Here is a 7,359-nt window from a genome sequence, read left to right as displayed (position 1 = left end):
TTATGTGAGTCATGCCAATTTGTAATATTATGTGGATCATGCCAATTTGAAATATTATGTGAGTCATGCCAATTTGAAATATTATGTGAGTCATGCCAATTTGAAATATTATGTGGATCATGCCAATTTGAAATATGATGTGGATCATGCCAATTTTACACCGTCCATGCTCCTTTTCATACTGGCAAAGGTCACAGGAGGATTGGAGCTCAAATGGTAAAAGCTCGTCACGTTGTAAAATATGACATATGGAATTGTTTTAACCCTCCTGTTGTGTTCCTTTCATCTTAATTCCTTCTGTGTTCCCGGTCCAAAATGACCGTCCCATTTTAGCTGATTATAAATCCATAATAATTCATATATTATCACCTAATGTTGTGTTAGATCTTTTTATCAACTTAAGTCCTTGTGAACATTACAAGTTTTGCACTTCTATTTGCTATTTATGGCCTGTAGGCCTCGTTGACCTGAGCTCTACAGCTCGTTTTTGAGTAAACAAAGCATAATGTATGGATTATTTTCACTATAACAAATACTCAGATGAAACATTTTGTGCTATTTATCACAGACTACTTTGTGTCAAAGTTTAACAAGGACTCTCTCCTCCTCACCAGTGTCATGATCAAAGACATGATCAAGAGCCTCACATACAGTATATCGTTTGTTCATTGTGCTGCTACAGAATGAATTGTGAGCAAGGCCTCAAAAAAGCTTTATATACCAAAGCTGAGGAAAAGTTATTTATTATTGAAACAATGTTGCAATTGTTTGTGAGAAGGCCAACAGGTGTGGTTCCCGTAAGGGAAATTTTTTATTGGGGAAAGGTTCCCGTGGGGGTTGCCATGGAAGCCAAGAAGGGGAGTGAGGTGTGTGTGTGTGTGTGTATGCTCAAACACACATGCATGTGGGGGTCTGGGAGAGGAAGTGTGTCCATCTGATGAATGGGCATGTGCCTGAACTCAATTTTATACAATAATTGTAGTCTCACCCATTCATTTCTAATGACCGGTCATTGTTGACTAGGAACACCACAGGTGTACAAAAGTTAAATAAAACACCCAAAATGTAATGAAAATCATCCAAATGTATTTTGTGTGTTCAGATGCCCTGAGTGGACAAAGTCATGGAACCTTATGACATTCAGATTAAATGAACTACATTTTTCAGAGATAACTTGTAAATGGGTCCAATTCGACCGGAACACAGAGGGAGGGTTAAGATGGTCATAAGATGGATTTTGAATTTCAGGACCCCTTTATGTATAAACAAATAACACATACATGAATGGCAACAAAAAAGACAGTAAAGATTTTAATCATAAGAAACTAGGTTTTGAAGTGTTTGTCCTATATCTAGGAGATATAAGAAAGCTCAGGAAATAAATCTTTTTTTACACACATTTAACCCCTTTTTTAAAAAGTTTCTGTTTGTTTGTTTGTGTGTGTTTGTGTGTGTTAGATAGATCCCTGGGAAGGAAGTGATGAGGGGGATGTCATTAAAAACCCTTAACCAGATGCCTACTTGGCCCCCTGCCAGGAAACTCTAGTGAAACCATAACAGTATTTATTGTAAATGTATACCCCAGCGGTTCTACCCTCCCTAGGCTACTTGTACTCTAGAAGAGCTGAATAAATTCAAACGCTATTCTCCTTTTCACACCTTGTTGTAGACTATGTTCTGAACATAGTTCTGTTATTTTATCTTTGTTTTAGTATGGTCAGGGCGTGAGTTGGGTGGGCAGTCTATGTTTGTTTTTCTATGTTGGTTTTTGAGTTCGGCCTAGTATGGTTCTCAATCAGAGGCAGCTGTCAATTGTTGTCCCTGATTGAGAATCATACTTAGGTAGCCTGGGTTTCACTTTTGGGTTGTGGGTGATTGTCTTCCGTATCAGTGTTTGTCGCCACACGGACTGTTTCGTTCATTTCACGTTTATTGTTTTGTATTTTCGTAGTGTTCCATTTATGTTTGAAAATAAACATTATGGACACTTACCACGCTGCGTTTTGGTCCTCCGATCCTTCTCGCTTCTCCTCCTCAGAAGAGGAGGACGAGATCCGTTACAACTACAATCGTCTGTTCCATTACATCTTGTCTAGTTGGCCAGTAAAAAAGGAATTAACCCAATGTTGTAGATGTTGTACACGTGAAATTGTGTACAATGGACATGGTGGATTGCGATGCATCCATTGCAAAAAAAACACGTTGCTCCATGCCACCTTCTCCAAAGCGCAAACAAACACTTCTTCCACTCACTGTCAACTGGAGAGGTCTCCAATGGCAGATTTCTCTATTTTCAGTCACAAAAAAACGTTGATATTAACTGTCCTTTCTGTTACGTCTTTGTGACGTGCTCTAAATTAGCATGCATTTTCCCAAATGTTTTGATTTGTGAGAGAAATAATAAGCCTTTTAGCCAAAGTGAGGGAGAGGGGAAGACTTTTAAGAAACAACAATCTAGAGAAACATTTTAGTGTGATTAATCTGTTCCAAAACATAATGTATATCTTTTCTGGGCATGAGCCCAATGATATTAAATGGATAAATCAATTTCTGATAGAAGAAAATATATATATATATATTTCTTAAGTTGCCAGATTCAACCAAGCATGTTGTCAGCTATCTCATTCCATTAAACTATCAATTTACATGTAGTTTACTGAACAGTTGCAGATAAGAGATAATTGCCCGACTATTTTTCCTGGACATTTAGTTTTTCTTGGACGCCTCCGATTAGGTCAGGAGATACCGGTAATTACGTTTGGAGTCTTTCTGTTTTCACTCCTCTAACGATCTTTAGTCTTTTTGAAAGCCACAGTAAATACTTTGACTTTCTACTACAGTGAAGTTGTTTTCTTGGTTAGCTTCCTGAAAGCTTGTGTCATGCTGTTCTCGGGGAGATGGGAAGACGGAGAGCAGAGTCAGTCTAAAACTGTAGTGTTTTGGTGAAAACATTATTTAAAGTGTGTAGAAGAAGTAGTCCCCAAGTGTGTTTAACAATTTACTGCAATAGGCAAAATCAGGGTCTTAAACAAATCTACTTTGAAACAAAAGTATACACCTCACACACATGGTTATGGGCTTAGAAAAAAGAAGACACCTGTACCATGTCAGATATAGAGTTGAAATATATTCCATTTTGAGTTTGCTTCCCAATATTACACTTTATATACATTACAGAAGACTGAAATATAACAAAACTGTTTGACATAGAAACACCAGATTATCTGTGTTTGTTGATTAATTATGAAATTATGAAAAATATTAATAACATTCCACCCATGAGGCCACTAGGTCATTTGACTGCAGGAAAAGGCTACAAGGGCCAGACAGACCTTTGTGTTTAGATTCACTGCTAAGAGCTCCGCTTACAGTACTTTCTTGGTAGACTTCTGAATAAATCATTAAAGACGCACTATGCAGAAATCACTCTGCCATTTCCTGGTTGCTAAAATTGTAATAGCTCACCTAATTTCAGTTTATGTGACAAAACAAGCAAGTGTAGTGTAGAGAATCACTGTACCATCTAAACCTCTGTGAAATATATTTTACATAAACAAAAATATAGTATTTTCAGCTGTTTGAAGCTGGTGTACTAAACCAAAGTAAAAGAGGCAAAAACAAAACTTAAGAACGGGAAGCATAGAAATAGCGCACATAGAACATATCTACCGCTTTTTAGACTTGCTTTCAATTAGACAACATTTCTATGTTAATTTGGTTTTGTCTCCCAAAAAGTTACATATTGCAGCTTTGAAGTGGTAGATCTGTTCAACCAGGAAATGGCTGAGATATTTCTGCATGGTGCATCCTTAACTACAGAGTTTAATGCTTTCCATTGGAGACAAGACACTATCAACACATCCCCTTAACAACTTTTTCCAGATGTTTGTGACATTAAGAGAGCAATCAGACAATAATAACTACGGACTAAGTATTTCACCAACACTTTTCTTTTCAGTTTTCCTTTGCCTTAAAACCTGTTAAGCCTCCCCCCTACTTTTTCGGAAATTCTGTTAAAAATCGCGCAACATTTTGGCGTCCTGCTACTCAGGCCAGGAATATAGTATATGCATATGATTAGTATGTGTGGATAGAAAACACTCAGACGTTTCCAAAACTGTTTAAATCACGGCTGTGACTATAACAGAACGTCTGTTTCATCGAAAAGCGCAGGAAAATCTGATCACTGGAGATGGAAAAAAATATCCATGCGCCACTTCAACCCATTGTTAAAGGTGAACCGTATTAAATGAGGCCGAGCTTGCAGTACCTACAGCTTCCAAGGATGTATAGAGTCTCCTCATTTGATTCTGATTTGATTCTTGGTAGATCCGGGGAAACCACCAACCTGAGGCATTGTCTCTGTGTTTTTCCGGACATTTTTTCCACACGACCAACTATCGAATTTACATCGCCTCCTGATGATTTTTATAGCTTATTAACGTGTAGTAATACCTAAAGTTGCATTAGAAAGGTATTTCAAGTGTTTTGTGAAAGTTTATCGTCGACTTTTTAACTTTTAAAAAATGACGTTACGTTATGAAACGCTATTTTTTTCCGTTTATCACAGTCTTCATAGATCGATATCTAGGCTATATATGGACCGATTTAATCCAAAAAAGACCCAGTATTGATTATGGGACATCAAGGTGTGCCAAGAAAGAAGATGGTCAAAGGTAATTAATGTTTTATATTTTATTGTGCGGTTTGTGTAGCGCCGACTATGCTAATTCTTTTGTTTACATCCCCTACGGGTCTTTTGGGGTGTTGCATGCTATCAGATAATAGCTTCTCATGCTTTCGCCGAAAAGCATTTTAAAAATCTGACTCGGTGGCTAGATTCACAACGACTGTAGCTTTATTTCAATACCAAGCATGTGTATTTTAATGAACGTTTGCGTTTTAACTAATACTATTAGCGTGTAGCGTAGCGCATTTGCATTTCCAGAGCTCTAGGTGGGACGTCTGCGTCTCAAGTAGGATCAAGAGGCCTTAAGTATCCATCTGTCTTATTTAACCATGCCAAACGTAACATATCATACTAATTTCAGTGTCCCGGATTGACATTTAATATGTTACGTCTAGTCTATGAGACCAGTTTGGCCTATCAGCTGGTGTAGGATGACATACAGTACATTCAAGGAAGTGCCTTGTATAAGAAGCGACCAATGGTCTGTGTCTGTTGTCAAGGTGAGGATGTCTGTGGGTTTCACAAAGAAGTGAAGAGGAATATGACATTAGTGTGAAAACTAGAACAACACATGATTTTGTGGATATTCACAAAAGGTTATCCAGAGAAGAGTCCTTTTGGAGGAAGGATTGTTGACATATATTTGACATTTGTATCTTGAAGCATAATTGGGAAATAATTAATTCAAGTTGGAATGTTTGTGATATTTTGGCCTGACCTAAATGTCTGTTAAGTCCGATAAGACTCCATAATGTTTCCTCTGTAGGTGCTACAAAGCAGACAATGGTCTCATATGAAGCTTCACCACTTGCTATGTAATATGAGTAGTATTTTCTTACAAACATTTAAAAATATTGAAAAAAATATTTTAAAATGTATCTGGCTAATACTTCAATATATTGTTGACCATAATACACTCTACATGCATATCAACGTTCTGGAGTGGATCTCTGCTACTTATAGACAAATGATCCAATTTGCGACAGCCTGTATGCCTTCCCACCTATTTGTTTCATGTCTAGCACACACACGTCAGCATGGACAGAATGCAAGGGTAGACTAATATGTGCCGTATTCTAATACTTCTCATGTGTCAAATGAGCCTATTGCCATGGTCCTTGCCAAGGTGAGACTTGCACTCCTGTATATCGGAAATAATTGGATGTTATAACTTGCATCCAGCCAACCAGGAAAGCAAGCGAAGCAATTGTGGCATTCTTGAAAGTCAAGACGATCCTTGTCCTGCAAAGAAACGTTTTTGTATATATATAGTTGAAAGATAGATTTAGCAAGCAGTAGGCATTTACATATGTGGAGTTGAGCTTTATGCAGTGCCTTCAGGTAGTATTCCTACCCCTTGACTTATTCCACATTTTGTTGTATTACACCCTGAAATCAACATGGATTAAATCACACATCTACACACAATACCCATTAAAGAAAAAGTTTCAACGTGTTTTTTGAAATATTTGCACATTTCTTGAAAATGAAATACAGAAATATCTCATTTCCATAAGTATTCACACCCCTGACTCAATTCGTATTAGAATCACCTTTGGCAGCGATTACAGAGGGGAGTCTTTCTGGGTAATTGTATAAGAGCTTTGCACACTTGGAAAGTTCAATATTTGCCAATTATCCTTTTCAAAATTCTTTAAGCTCTGTCAAATTGGTTGTTGATCATTGCTAAACAGCCATTTTCAAGTCTTGCCATAGATTTTCAAGCCAATTTAAGGCAAAACTGCAACCAGACCACTCAGGAATATTCACTGTCTTGTTGTTAAGCAACTCCAGTGTAGATTTGGCCTTGTATTTTAGGTTATTGTCCTGCTGAAAGGTGAATTCATCTCCCAGTGTCGAGTGGAAGCAGACCGAGCCAGGTTTTACTCTAGGATTTTGCCTGTGCTTAGCTCCATTACATTTCTTCTGTATCCTGAAAAAACTCCCCACTTAACAATTACAAGCATACCCATAACATGATGCAACCACCACTATGCTTGAAAATATGGAGAGTGGTACTCAGTAAGTGTTGTATTGGATTTGCCCCAAACATAACACCTGTATTCAAGACCATTTATTTTGCAGTTTTACTTTAGTGCCTTGTTGCAAACAGAATGCATGTTTTCAAATATTTTAATTCTGTACAGCCTTCCTTCTTTTCACTCTTTCAATTAGGTTAGTATTGTGGAGTAACTACAATGTTGTTGAAGCATCTAACTTCTCTCCTATAACAGTTCAACTCTGTAACTGTCACGTTCTGACCATCGTTCTTGTGTGTTTTCCTTGTTTTAGTGTTAGTCAGGACGTGAGCTGGGTGGGCATTCTATGTTGTGTGTCTGGTTTGTCTATTTCTATGTTTGGCCTGATATGGTTCTCAATCGGAGGCAGGTGTTAGTCATTGTCTCTGATTGGGAACCATATTTAGGTAGCCTGTTTTGTGGGTGATTGTTCCTGTCTTTGTGGTACCAGATAGGACTGTTTCGGTTTTTTCACGTTTCTTGTTTTGTAGATTGTTGTATTTTCATCTTTATTAAAGATGTACAAAACGAACTGCTGCATTTTGGTCCGCCTCTCTTTCACCAGAAAACCGTTACAGTAACTGTTTTAAAGTCACCATTGGCCTCATGGTGAAATCCCTGAGCGGTTTCCTACCTCTCTGGCAATTGAGT

The sequence above is a fragment of the Oncorhynchus tshawytscha genome, linkage group LG30 (genome assembly GCF_018296145.1).
Source record: "Oncorhynchus tshawytscha isolate Ot180627B linkage group LG30, Otsh_v2.0, whole genome shotgun sequence".
Taxonomy (NCBI): domain Eukaryota; kingdom Metazoa; phylum Chordata; class Actinopteri; order Salmoniformes; family Salmonidae; genus Oncorhynchus; species Oncorhynchus tshawytscha.
The sequence above is the reverse complement of the archived record's forward strand: the minus strand, read 5'-3'. Positions refer to the sequence as shown.